This window comes from Phyllostomus hastatus, unplaced genomic scaffold (assembly GCF_019186645.2).
Source record: "Phyllostomus hastatus isolate PE091 unplaced genomic scaffold, TTU_PhHast_1.1 phas_contig_17, whole genome shotgun sequence".
NCBI classification, from domain to species: domain Eukaryota; kingdom Metazoa; phylum Chordata; class Mammalia; order Chiroptera; family Phyllostomidae; genus Phyllostomus; species Phyllostomus hastatus.
Window position 1 is genome coordinate 20,970,095 of NW_025333664.1, and position 14,130 is coordinate 20,984,224.

Consider the following 14,130-nt stretch of genomic DNA (forward strand, 5'->3'; position numbering starts at 1 on the left):
ACGGCCTCTCTCAGGGGGTGATGCTGGACCCGGAGTCTGAAGGACCCAAGCGAGCCAGTTGTGGAACACCCCGAGGAAACAGTGCTCCCGGCAGAGGGAACAGCAGGTGCAAAGGTCCCGAGCCTGGACCAAGCTTCGAGAGAACGAGGCACTGGAAGGGGGCCAGCGCGGATGGCGGTCACAGGCAGAGGAGACAGTGGCACTACAGCCAGTGAGGGGTTTGGATTTGATTCTACAGGTGATGGGAAACCATGGGAAGTTTTAGGCCTGAGACAGATGGGATTCAATTTAAATAATTCCAGTGGCTGCTGGGTTGAGGATGGACTGCAGGGAGCGGGGCAGGGAACCCAGTCCACTGCAGTGGTCCAGGCGAGGCAGCATGGTGGCCTGGCCCGGGGTGGTGGCTGCTGAGACGAGAAGCAGACTCAGGCCACTTTGGAGGGAGAGCGAACAGACTGTGCTGAGGGGCTTACTGGTTCATGTAAAGACACTTAAAGAAAACACATTTACCTGATCGGAGTCTGACTTCGCTGTAAAAGTGGAAGAAATATTTCATTCCGTTCTCAAAATGCACACAAACTTTTGCTGAGGAGACAGGCTGTGAGTAGCCACATAAAGAATTGTTTTTCTCTTCTCTGCACAGTTGAAATTTTCTCCTAAAACAGTCAGAATTCATTTATACTTATCTTGTTAAAATAAACATGTGGTTGTGGTTTAAGAAAAAAAAATCCAAATTCTTAGGCTTAGGGGAATTATTTGAAAAATCTTTTTATTTACAAAGATGTTTTTGCCTGTCCTGGTGCGAACTGGGGACAATTTACCACCTCAGGATTTAAGTGGTTTGTGCTGCATTTGCCTTTTTTGTGAATAAAGTAAGGAATTCCTACTCTGATAGTGATAGACCATGGGCTTAGAAGACTATTACTGTAAATTACTGCTTTGCAATGTACTTGTATGCATTTAAAATAGAAACCCAACAACACCTCTTTGATTTGTGATAAATACCACATTTCTGGAAAATAAAACAGCATATTGTGTGATTTGGGGTGGCATAACATTCTATTGCTTTTCATATTTTTTGATTAACAAGAGGACGTTCAGGGAAGAGCCCTGCTGTGTGACACAGCAGCTCCGTGCCCCTCTCTGAGCTCCTAGTAAAGTATCTAAAGTATCGGTTACATCACAATTTGCATATTCATGATGGCCCCAGGGTCCTAGGGAGGCCCTGTGTTCAAGGGTGATCCAAGGCCACCTCTGAGAAAGGGCAGTGGAGTTTTACCTCAGAGGATGCTGGGGAACACGGGGTGAGTTGTAAGTATAAAAGTGTGTGGCACACAGTAGGTGCTCAGAAATGTTAACCACAGTCATCTCTGTTTATCAGCATCGGGACCGTGCCCTGGAGCAAAAATAAGCACAGATTGCAACCCCTTTGGCCCATAAGCTTAGAGACACCTCAACACTCAACTTTTAAAACAAAAATTCCCATTAATTCAGTTTTTGCACCATCAACTGTGATCTTTTAAAAGTGATATACCAGCAGGATGTGAGTATCCCCCTAACCTAGGAGAAGTCATTCCACTGTCCAGTGTGGGGTGGTCTCAGAAACTCTCACTTTCATGACTGCCAGACCTGGAAATGTAGTGTGAGCAACACATATAATTTAAAATCTCCTGCAGCCCTATTCTTCAAAGTAAAAAGAAAAAAGTCGATGAATTTTTAGATATGTTTATTTTTCCCAACATGTCAAAATTCTTATTAAAAGCTAACTTGATATAAAAAAATAGCAGTTGGTTACTTTATATTTTTTTTCATGTTAAGATTTCGCATCCCATTGTATATTTTACATGTACAGCACAACTCTGTGAGATCTTGCCGCGTTTCAGGTGCCCAAACGCTGCCTGTGGCTAAGGCTACTGTATTCGGCAGCGCAAATACAGAACGTTTCCATCCTTACACACAGTGGATGCTGACCTTGCTCACGTCTGTGTTCCCTAGTGCATAGCTCAGCGTCCTTCCCCGTCCCAGCACATGGTGGGAGCATGCAGTACAGCAAGTGAGTAAATGCATGCCCAGAGCATGCTCTGTGTAGTCAGTTCTGGTGAAGATGTCAGTCAGGACATGGGTCCTGATTCAGGGACCAAGTTGAGAAAGGAAGGCTGGACAGAGACAACTACATTCCAAAGCCACGTACAAAGAAGCTGGTGAGGATTGGCACAGACAGGCAGAGCCATACAAAGGTTGCCAAGATACTTAGTGAGCCAAAAAAGCATACCTGGAAAACATACATACTATCAAGCCATTTTTGTAAAATGTATTTATACCCTGGTTCTGCCACTAACATGTGTATGTTAGTGTACATAGAAAAAGCAACCTGTTTATAATAATTGAGGAGCAGGATAATGACGAGTTGGGTTTTGAAGACTGTGGAGGGTTTCAGTAAAGATTCAGAGAAAGTTAAGAATGTTACAAAGAAGCACTGACTTCCAAAAAGGATTTGAGAGAACTTACAATACTAAACCATACATAGAGCAGCACTCCAACGTTCACAAAGAGTTATGCTACACCATTAGAAAGGAAATATTACTGAACTTAAAGCCTAGGGTATGACCACTACTGCCACTGGGTACTAGATTTACCTCTGAGCTTCCTAGCAGCCAAGGTAAAAATGGGAACTTGTACATTGCCACCATGAAATTTCAGGAAGCATGGCAATTTGTTGACAGAAGTAAGTATTTCTGAGCACTAATTCAAAACTGACTTTATTGTGTGGATCTTCATATAAATGTCACAGAAGGAAACAGTAGACAGTTTCTCCCATGGTGACTTGGCAGCAGAGTCTGCATATGTTGATGAGTGGTTCCCAAATAGACGGCACTGATGTTTGGGTGCATTGGGAACCATGGGATGGGGTGTGGGTGGGAGGAGAAGAGGAAAGAGATTTACATAGTCTGGGACCTCTCTCCAGGATGGAGACCACAAAAACCCTGTGTTAGGGTGGCTTGAAGTGAATTTAGAAGTGGGACAGAGTGCCCAGCTATTCTGAGTGTGGCCAGCGTGAGGACCGGCAGCATTATCTATCATTCGGGAGCCATTAGAAATGCAGAATCGCAGGCCCCACCTCCCAAATCAGAATGCGTTTTAACAAGGCCCAGGTGATTGGTGTGCATTCTAGCTGAGAAGCACTTGCATAGGGAGAATCTTCTGCATTTGCTTTCTCAGCATCCATCCCTCTTCTGATAAACTGCACCTGGATTTTCCTTTGAAAACCAGTCCTCTCCCATTCAATGTGTAGGGTGTTGGAGGGCCTTTTCCATCCTTAATTTCGGGAATTGACAACTCGATACAGGCCTGGCCAATCAGGGAATTCCATGTTTTCCAACAGTGGTTGTTTTGATTATTGGCCTGTATGTGAATCTAACTGAGGCAATCAGAATCTGCCCTGGGAGTTTGCTGGAAAGATTAGGGGAAAGGCACTCTCTTTCTATAAGGGTAGATGTAGAAACCTGGAGCTCTTGGGACCCATCCTGACATCGTGAAGGCAGGGGCTGCCTTAGAGTGAAGCCACCAGAAGACAGAGAATGGAGCAATGGAGACAAACTGAGTCCTGATCATGTTTGAGCACCTGGATGGAGCTATGCCTGAAGCTTTTAAGCTTCAGGATTTTTCTAGTTCATGAGCAAATAAATTTTCAATTTTGCCCAAGTCAGTTTGAGTTGGATTTCTGCCTCTTGTGCCTAAACAGTCCTCACTGATTCTTGAATATTCCCAGGCCATAGTGGATAGGATGAACCAGAGTCTCTGGAAATGAGGGCTTAGAACCTGCATTTCTAACAATTTTTCAGAAGATCCTTGTGCACTAAAATTTCAGGCCCACCAATGTGGTGAAATGAGGACTGAACTTGGGGTCAGACTGAGATTTTGGTCCTGGTTCTGACATTGACTGATTATAGGACCTTGGGTAAGTCACTTCCCCACTCTAAGCCTCATTTTCTTTCCTATAAAACAGAAAGCACTTGTTTCTCAGGCTTGGCCTGAGCTCCTGTGTGACGGGGATGTGAAAGGCTTTTTAAAATGCCTGAGAATATGCATGCTCTTAATAAGTGCGGTTCAAAACCAGGCTGTAAGAGCAGAAGTGGCTCCTTTGGCCCCCCTCTAGTTTAGAACTGCTGACCTTCGGCAAAGACACTTCCTCAAGTCACTGTTGAACTTCTGGAACCTGAAACCCGTTCTTTACCACCCTAGCTCCTGCTGCTGCTGCTGCTGCTGCTGCTGCTGCTGCTGCTGCTGCTGCTGCTGCTGCTACTGCATGGGAGGGAAATGAGAGCGGTCAGCTTCATTGCCCCAGCTGCTTCCCACAGCCACCACGCTGGCTGTGTGGGCTCAGAGACCCCTCCTGCGCTTTCAGAGTCAAGCCCAAGGGACAGAGAGCAGAGCCCTGCCTGAGCATCCTGTGGAGTGGGCAGCAGATGGTCTTGTGGGAACTTTTAGGTTCAAGCACAGGCCGAAAGGACTGAGGGTGAGGAGCCCTGGATTCTGGTTGCACCTCGGCCACAAGCTCACTGTGTGACCGCAGGCAAGTCCCAACCTCTCTGGGCCCCAGTTTCTCCAAATATCAAATGAGATGTTCAGTGATCAAGTTCTCCGAAGGGGACAGCGGCAGTTTTCTCCTGCATAGCATCTGTTTCCCTTTATTTTGACAATAGCTCCCCATTTTTCCTTTGAGGACCATCTCTCCCTCATTCTCAATACATGGGCTGGGGTAGAACTGACTTCAACCCTTGGCAGTAGGGGTGGGTCTGTGACCGAGTCTGCCCTATCAGAGTTGCAGTTAATAGAAGCAGAGGTGGGCATATGGCTCAGCCTGGGCCAATGAGGGTTCTACATTGGCTTTTGGCTGGAAAAGAGTCTTGCGGTTGCAATGCAGAGCCAAGAAATGGAGAAATACAGATTCTCAAGCCCTGGGATCCAGCCCTGCCTGAAGCTGATGTGTTCCCTGACCTTCGGATAACCTTTTTCTCCTGCTGGAGTCAGCCTGAATTGCCTTTTTTGTCCCCTTAAACCCCAAAGAGTCCTGCATGGTACAGAGGAAATTCTTACAAGGGATTGTAATTCATACTCAAGAGTAAATGGCTTATGGGAAACACTTTCTTCTCAAATATTATTTTAATTTATTGATTTGAGAGAGAGACAGAGAGAGAAACATCTACTTGCTATTCCACTTATGGATGCATTCACTGGTTGATTCTTCTATGTGCCCTGACCAGGGATCAAGCTTACAACCTCGTCATATCAGGATGACGCTCTAACCCACTGAGCTATCTGACCAGGGTGTGGCAAAGACTTCCTTGATAGCATGCTCTGATAGAAGAGAAGTAGAGGGTATGAGAGCCATTAGAGTCGGTGAGGATGTACGGAATAGGAGCCTCATAAAGCTGATGGCACTGAAGCCATGCCTAAAAAGTGTCTGGCATGTATTAGGCCCTCCCTATACCTTTGTGGAGTGAATGTATTATCTTCAACCCTCTACAAGCCTTACTGTACACGGCTGAAGTCAGGACGGCCAGAATTATGAGCCCATTTTTCAGATGGGGAAATGGAGGCCCATGCAGAGAGAGTTCCCAGGTGGTTAGTAGGAAGTAGAATGAGAACCCAGTTCTCCTGCCTCTCATCTTCCACTGGGGTCAGCCTCAGAGACTGCAGGGCGGTGGGGTGGGGAGGGGAATGTGGGACGAGGAACCCAAAGAGGAAGCTCAGAAAGGCAGACGGCTAGAGGCTCATGGCTCAAGACCGTCGAGTTAGAGGAACTTTATCTTCTCAGAACAGCTCAGCCTTGGGGGTGGGGGTGAGTCTTCCCTGTCAAGGGCCAAATTCCTGAGGAGTTCCCATGGGCTTAGAGTCCTACAGCTCCCTCTCTTCAGGTTCTCTGTCTTCCGAATGAACACCCCAAACCCCCAAGTGACTGTTGTCCCTAATGGACATTTGGGGTCACCCCTGCCTTCCTCCTCTCTCCCCTTTTCTGACCCTCAGCTTCTTTCTGACCAAAGAGCTGAAAACCCTGACTCTGCAAACAGGAAGGGACTGGAGAGACCTCCATTACTCAGGTGGGAGCAGCAGTCCCAGAGAGGGGGAGTGATGTCGTACTGTGTGTCACAACAGCAAGTGACAGCAACACCCTGAAGAGGAACTCGAACTCGGGGCCTCTGGGCGTTCGCCTGACTCCACTGGAGGGTTAGCCCCAAGATGCCCATGTCCCAGTGACTTGTTTCAAACATGAAGTAAATTCTTAGCATGTTCCATGTTATCTCTGGGTCACCTGGCCAACTCCGGAATTCAAGGGCAGTTGTGAACTTCCTGAGAAATCAGCAGGGAAGTTTGGGAACAAATGTAGAATGGGATCTGAAGTCAGAAAGACTTGGGTTGGGATCCTCGTTCTGCCTTTTGCAGATAAGCAAGTAAGCCTTTTAAAATCTAAACCAGGTCACATTCCAGCTCCGCTCAAAACCTCCTGGGGCTCCCATCTCACTTGGAATGAAAGCCCAAGTTCCCTCTGTGGCTGGTGAGGCTCAGCCTCACAGTCCTGTCTCCTACTGGCCCTCTCCAGATCCTTCCACTCCAGCCACACTAGCCTTTTGCTACCCTGCAACTCCCCAACCACCCTCTCACCCCAGGGCCATTGCACGCACTGCTTTCTGCAGTGGTCTTCACGCAGGCCTCTTCGCGGACCTCAGTCTCTCAGAGAGGTCTTTCCTCATCGCCCTGGCTGATATAGGAGCACCCGCCCATGGCTTCTTTCACTTTCTAGCCTCTCACCAGCTGTATCCTTCATGGCTTTAACCACCACCTAACGTGGTGACCACCAGGATGGGCCTCTCTGGTCTCATCTGCTTCTGCAGAGAGTGGAACTGACCGGTGGCCCCAGCTGCGGTGCTGTGAGGTCCAGCACGGCTGCCATGGGCTGCTCCCAGCCGATGGCTGAGTGTCGCAGGGATACTGAGGCAGGCCCCGGCCAGGGGGACCTGTGACGGGAGGCTTTGGCTAAGGGCTCCCTGGCAGCCTTCTCAGGCTGCCTGAGTCTAAGACACTTCCATCTTCCCTTTCTTCTTCCTGTGGAGTCAGATGAGCCCGGCCATGTGACAGCTCTCCCAGCCTCTCCTCGTTTCTCCCACAGGCATCCCCTTCAGTAAATTTCTTGTATATTTAATATCTCTGAGAGTCTGCCTCTCAAAGGACCTGAACTAATGTACCTAATATATTACCTATAGATTTGTTTATCATCTCTCCTTCCCCCATAGGTTGTGAGATAGATGGGGGTAATGGCTTGTTTTCTACACTGCTGTATCCCTGTCTTTCTGAGATACAGTCTTACTAGGGTATAGTAGATGCTCAATAAATTCTTGAATAATTGAATGAAGTCTCCTTAGCTTCTGGGGCCCCAGTTTTCCCTGTTTAAATGGAGAACAGCTGTCTGTGTTTATTCCTCTATGCTTGGAGAAGAACAAAGTCTCTCCCTGACTTGATCTGCATGGAGGTTGTCCCCTGCAGACAGGGGACAGTTGTCTGGCCAGTATTGTGGCCAGTTTGCCCCAGGGGCAACTTTTCACTCTAACCTCCCTCCATGTTCCAAGGTCAGCTGTCCCCCAATCTGTCCCCCTGCCAAGGGAAAGCTCATAGCCACAATAACAAATGCGCTGACCCTTTTTTAATAGTTGAAAAGTAATAAAGCCTCAATTTCTTTTATTGTTTGGAGAGGATGCATTGTTTGTTTGTTTTTAAGATTGATTTATTTATTTTATTTATAGAGAGGGAAGGGGGGAGAGAGAGAGAGAGAGAGAGACATCAATGTGCGGTTGCTGGATGTCATGGCCTGCAACCCAGGCATGTACCCTGACTGGCAATCGAACCTGCGACACTTTGGTTCGCAGCCCGTGCTCAATCCACTGAGCTCTGCCAGCCAGGGCATGAGGATACATTGTTTTTAAAATTAGCTTTCATCACCTAGCAGAACAGCACATCATCCTTGTTAAAAATGAAAACATTACAGACAAACCTAAGGCACCCTTGGATTCCTCCCTGCACTGGCCTCCATGGCCAAGCTCTAAGGCACCCTTGGATTCCTCCCTGCACTGGCCTCCATGGCCAAGCTCTCCCCCTCCAGGTAGCCTCTGCCCCGCACTTCCACACCTGCTCATTAAAGCAGGTGCTGCCTGTAGCCCACCCATCGCTCTGCCCTTTCCCATTTTGGACCACTCTTACTGGACTCCCAGCTGCCAGGGTCTGTATCTCTTTGCCCAGGAGACTTTTCTGTGGCCACTGTTACCTGCTGTGCCCATGAGTTTGGCAAGCTGAAGTGCTAGAGAGACATCACTCCCCACCTCCGGGGAAGAGCCCTCAACCAGTGATTGACAGGAGCTGTTCCCTCACCTCTTGGGCTTGTTCACGGCCTTCCAGGGTTCCTAGCGAAACTGAGCTCCAGGTACCCACAGGGGTGACTGTCCTGATAACACGCCACTCTGTGGGCTGCCTTCTGTCTCTGTCTTGCTTCCCCATTCCCCTACCAGGGTTTTCTAGGATCAGTTCCCAAATAAACTAAATGGTAAATGCATCTGAAGTCTTTGCTAGGCTCTGCTTCTGGGGAAAGGCAAGCTTAGGCACATAGAGCCATGGAAACCATGGAGTATGTTTTTTTGTGTATTAACATCAAAGGAATTGTACTGCATGAATTGTAAGGTAGTGCCTTCATGTTCCCATTTGTCAGGTGAGAAAACCAAGACTCAGAGAGGGAAGGAAACTGCCCAGTGCATCACAACTTGTATGAGGCAACGAGGGCACTCGAACTCAAGTCTTCTGTGCTCTGTCTACTGGTCTCCAATTTTCTGGTAGCAGTGTGGGAGGGCCTCCTATCCAATTGGCTGTACCTCAGTCTCCTGGGCCAAAGGATTTCAGGGTGCTGGTGGGTGTGCGGGCAGGTGTCCTAGGGCAGAATTAGAAATTCAAGTGCCATCCAGAGGGTGCAGTGACAAGCAGAGGGTGCAGCATGTGTGGCCACAGACACTGGCCAAGAACAAAGGCACATTTTACATTCAAGCAAGGGTATCTTCTGCATCATTACCTATGCCTCCGAGAGTCCCCTGGACCTTTCAGTCCTGGGCTGGAGAAAACTGGAGAAGCGGGGTGAAGATCAAAGTATTGTGGGGGTTTGTTGAGAAAGATGGAGGCTAGGAGAGATTGTATCACTAACTAGCTGTGTGGCTTTGGGAAAGTTGCTAACTCTTTCTGGGCATGATGTTCCTTTTCTATAAAAAGGGAAGCCTTGACCTGACCAGTATGGTTCAGTTGGTTGGGCATCGGCATAGGAGGCAAAAGGTTGCTGGTTTGATTCCTGGTCAGGGAGCATGCCTGGGTTGGTTGTGGGTTCGGTCCCCAGTCAGAGTACATGCGGGAGGCAACCAACAGATATTTCTCTCTCACACTGATGTTTCTCTCCTTCTCTTTCTCCGTTCCTTCCCCCCTCTCTATTAACTAATGAACCAAATAAATAAATAAATAAACAAACTTTTTTTTTTTAAAGGGAAGCCTCCTATGACTGGGGGGGCGGGGCTTAAAGACCCGAATGTCTGTGGGAGCCCCCAGGGCCATCCACTTGAGGAGAGTGGTACAGGCAAGGGCGGGGCAAACCGGGCAGCCCCCTCTCAGCTTTACCAATGCTGTCATGAGCAAGTAACAGAGAAGCACGGGCGACAGAGGTCCCAGTCCTAGGACTGCTAACCTTTCCAGGTTTCCAAGAGAAGACAGAAAGCCAGGTTTATTTATGACTGCTGTCTCCACTTCAAATGTTAGCAACTAATTAAAAAGAATCGCTGTGTAGGATTGGGTGAAATACACCTCTCAGGCAAGGGGCGGGAGAGGTTGTTTAAAATTCCTACACTCAGTGTTTTTGAGCACCTATTCTTTGCCAGGAGCTGGGTGTTAAAGACACAGTGGTTCAGGGGACAGCATATCTGTGCCCAGGTGGGGTTTACTTTCTAGAAGAGTCTGAAGTCCAGCCCTGGCCAGTCCTCTGAATGGAAATAACTTTCTCCTCTATCTCTGGGGCAGTGGCTCCAGACAGCAGCCTGCTGGCTTGGGGTGAGATTAAGGTTTATGTTTTCCACACTCACTGGGAAGCCTATAATAATGATGATGATGATGTTTTTAAAAGGAAAACAGTGAGTGTTGACGAGGATGTGGAGAACCTGGAACCCTTCTATACTGCTGATGGGACTGTAAAATGGAGGAAAACAATTTGGAGATTCCTCAGAAAATTAAGTGTGCAATTACTATATGATCCAGCAATTCCAGTCCTAGGTTTCTACCCAAGGGAACAGAAACAGGTGCTTAATCAAATACATGTGTGTGCATGGTTATGGCAGCATAAACACACCAGCCAAAAGGTGGGAACAATGCAAATCTCCATCTACAGATGAACGGGTAAACAGAATGTGCCCTATGCATGCAATGAAATGGTATTCAGCCACAAGGTGAAATGACATATTGATACACACTACAGTGTGGCTGCACTTTGAACATGTTATGTCAAGTGAAGAAGCCAGACACCAAAGGTCATGTTTGTCTAATACCATTGATAGGAAGTGTCCAAAAGATGTTAATCCACAGAAACTAAAAGCAAGTAGGTAGTTGCCAAGAGCTGGGAATGGAAAGCACAGGAGTAACTGCTTCATGGGTATGGTGTTTCACTTGGGGGGATGAAATGTTTTGGAACTCTGTAAATGTGGTGGTTGTATAACACTATGAATGTATGAAATGCCACTGATTTGCCCACTTTAAAATACAGGGGTACCTCGGTACACATCGCTAACTTGTTCAGGAATCCGTGACCAGTGCTGGAACTGATGAGTCCCGAACAATGCAGCATTTTCTCTTTGGGGGCAGTGTTGTGACTCACACAAGTTCTAGCAAGTGCGACAAGTCCCATTTTTTTTCCCTCAAAATGTAATGAATACAGGGTTTGATGAGTTCTGAAGACAACAAGTACTGAGGTATGACTGTAGTTAATTTTATGTTATGTAAGTTGTATTTAAAAATATTACTACATAAAAGCGCTTTGCTAAGAAGTTCAAACAAAATGTGATTCATCCAAATAGTGGAATATTATGCAGCCCTAAAAATTCCAGGATGTTTTCATAACATGGAAAAATGCTTACAATGTAATCCTAAGTGAGCAAGTAGGATAAAAATTGTATGTGCAGCATTTTGCTAGTTATGTTAAATTAAAAGTACACAGAAAAGAAGATTACATAAAAATAAACTGTTATCCAAATTAAAAAATATCGTGCTTCCACGGTTCGAGCATCTCCTAAGTGTCAGGCACAATGGAGGTGGATGAAGAGCCTGCAGGGGTGAACAGGGGACTCGGAACAGCGGCCCTGGGTCTAGAGAGAGCTGGGAGTTCAGCAGAGCTACAGTCTCCTCTCTTCTCTGCCCCAGACCCCCTGGGCGACTATTCCAGGTCTCAGTCCTCCTCTCGCACAAAAGGAGAGGGCCACAGGAGCCCTTTCTGGAGGACCATCCAGCTCTCAGTGTTTTCCCCAAGAAATACCTGCCCACGTGCCCAAGGATGCACAGTCCCGGCATTATCGTTTGTTGTAGCGAACACTTGGGACAACCTGAACGTTTATCAGCAGGGGAAGATGCCTAAGGCAGGGAGGTCACCTGCTGGGACACCCCACTTAGAAGGGATGAACTAGACTTCTCTCTTTCATCCTGGCAACTTAATGATACGAAGGGGGGTGAAAAGGAAGATTGCAGTAGAATCTCACAGCATTTATATAGCTCTTGAAACTACAGAAAGCAATTCTGTGTATTGTTTTATGCACCCAGTGTATATGCAATACATTTACAAAGGAAAAGACGGGAAGAACTGTACTTCCTGACCGTGGTTGCCTCTGGGGAGCGAAAGAGACAGAACTGAGAGGGATACGAACAAGGCGGGTGGGGGGCTTTGATTTTATCTTTTACTTTCAGCAGTTGTAGTTTTTAAAAAATCTGAAGCAAACATGACAAAACGCTACCATTGTTAATTCTGGGTGGTGGGTCCCTGGGATATTTGCTCTATTACTCTTTTCACTTTTCTGTATTTTAAGCTCCCCACCCCCGTGCCAAAAAACAGTGAAGAGAAAGCCACAGGATAAGGGAACTGGTATTTATTGAGTCTTTTCTCTGCGTGGTTCACAGCTTACACCAGCGGTTCTCAGAGTGTGGTCCCTGGACCAGCAGCATCAGGGTCCCCAGGGAACGTATTAGAAATGCAAATTCTTGGGGTCCTACATCAGACCTACTGAATGAGAACCCCTGGGATCAGGGCCCAGAAATCTGTTTTAACAAGCCTTCCGGGTGATTCTGATGTACCACTAAAGTTGAGAACCACAGGGCTACACCGTAAGAGCTATGCCCGTGTGGTAGTTAATATTATTAAGCATGTACGTTTGTCAGGCAGTGCTCGAAGAACTTTCCTTCAGTAACTCAGTCCAATCTTCAAAACAGCCCCGTGAAGGAGAGCCACTGTTATTATCATCCCCATCCCATAGTTCTGGAAATGGAGGCGCTGAAAAGCCAAACTCCCTGCCCCAAGCCCCACAGGCAGGTTGCTCCGAGAAGCCCCCTTCCTTAACCAGGACAGGAAACTGTCTCACCTCCAGGACCTCTGACAGACTAGCTCGCTGCAGCCTTGGAAGAGAGAATCAATAGCCCCATTTGACAGATGAGGACACTGGAATTCAGAAAAGAGAGCACTGCCCACTGTGTCACGCAAAGTGAAGAGGTAGGTCACCCTGCGGTCAGGTCAGTCCATGAGGTTTTGGGGTTTGACCTACACCTGGGAGGGATGGGGCGCCGCGGAGGAGAAGGGAGCGCAGCGAGGGTTCTCAGCTGCAGCCCCGCCAGGGTGTGGCTCGCGTGTCACGCCTACGACCAGCTGCCCCTTCCCCACACCGCTGCCAACCCGCCGTGACTCGTCCCCAACCCCCACCAGGAACATGTAAGGGCTTCCCCTCCCGGGCTTCGTGAAGCCCCATCCCTTCCTTCTCGTTTTTTTTTCTTCTTCTTTTGCAGAAGGGGAACCTGGACGGCCCAGAGAAGCTGCAGCTCCAGCACTCGCGGCCAGAGCTGACCCTGCGTTCCAGCGTTCCCAGGGTGGCCGCTAAGCAATGCCGCCCCTCAGCTGGATGCTCGCTTCCCGGGTCCGCCCCTCATCCCGCGGCCTGTCCGCCGCTCCCCCGACGGTCCCTCTCCGCTGCACCGCAGCCTGCCCTGCCACAGCCCGGAGACCCTCGGACGACCTCGCGGGCCGGGGTCCCGGGTCTCCCCGTCCCCGACACTCACCTGGGCGCCCGCTCCTGGTCCCGCGGGCTGCCCGGATCCTCGCAGCTCGAGCGCCCCCCCAGCTCAGCAGCCCCCGGAGTCCCGGGGCGCCGGTACCCGGAGGAAAAAGGACTGACTGTGAAGAAGCGGCTAGCGCGGCCCTCCGAGGGGCTTCCGTGCCGCGAGTCTCTTAAAGCTTCCCTGGAGTTGAACCGTCCGAGCCCGGCTCCCGCTAGCCTCTGTGCCTGGGCGGTCCGCCAGGGACAGAACCTGGGACGCCACAGGCCATCTGGGAGCCTCAGCCGCGCCGGGAGCGATTCTAACCCCGCCCCGAATCATGCTAACCCCGCCCCCTAAAGGTTCTAACCCCGCCCCCAGGGATCCTAATCCCTCCCACCTGAGGATTGAACACCACCCACCCGAGACTTCTAACCCAGTCCCCAAGGATTCCCCCGTAGTCCTTGATGGCTAACCCCGCCCCCAAGAATTTTAACCTCTCCCCCAAAGATCCCAACACCTCTCCTAATGAATTCTAATTCCTCTCACCTGGTCCCCAAAGGGTCTAAACCCCACCCCCAGGGTTTTAATGCCCCCTCCCCCGCAAGAACCCTAACAATCCCACCTCCTCCTCCCAAGGTCCTAACTCTGCTCCAAATGATTTTGAATCCCACATTCGAAGGGTCTTTAACCTCGCCCACCGGAGGTTTCTGATCCTGCCGCTAGAATTCTAATCCGGACAACGGAAGGATCCTAGCCCTCTCCTCAAAGGACTTT

The 14,130-nt window shown here is 48.8% G+C and overlaps 1 protein-coding gene across 2 annotated transcripts in view; it reads right to left on the reverse strand.

Moving 5' to 3' along the window:
- Nucleotides 1-13,674, reverse strand: part of HCK (HCK proto-oncogene, Src family tyrosine kinase) — a 32,905-nt gene extending 19,231 nt beyond the window's left edge. The window contains exons 1-2 of one of the 2 annotated variants that reach the window (XM_045833019.1): nucleotides 13,378-13,509; nucleotides 511-656 (exon numbers count right to left, since the gene is read on the reverse strand). The gene's annotated coding sequence lies outside the window, so the exon portion shown is untranslated. Of the gene's footprint in view, nucleotides 1-510; nucleotides 657-13,377 lie in introns of both variants that reach the window. The other variant, XM_045833020.1, reaches the window with a different exon arrangement.
- Nucleotides 13,675-14,130: the final 456 nt, after the last annotated feature.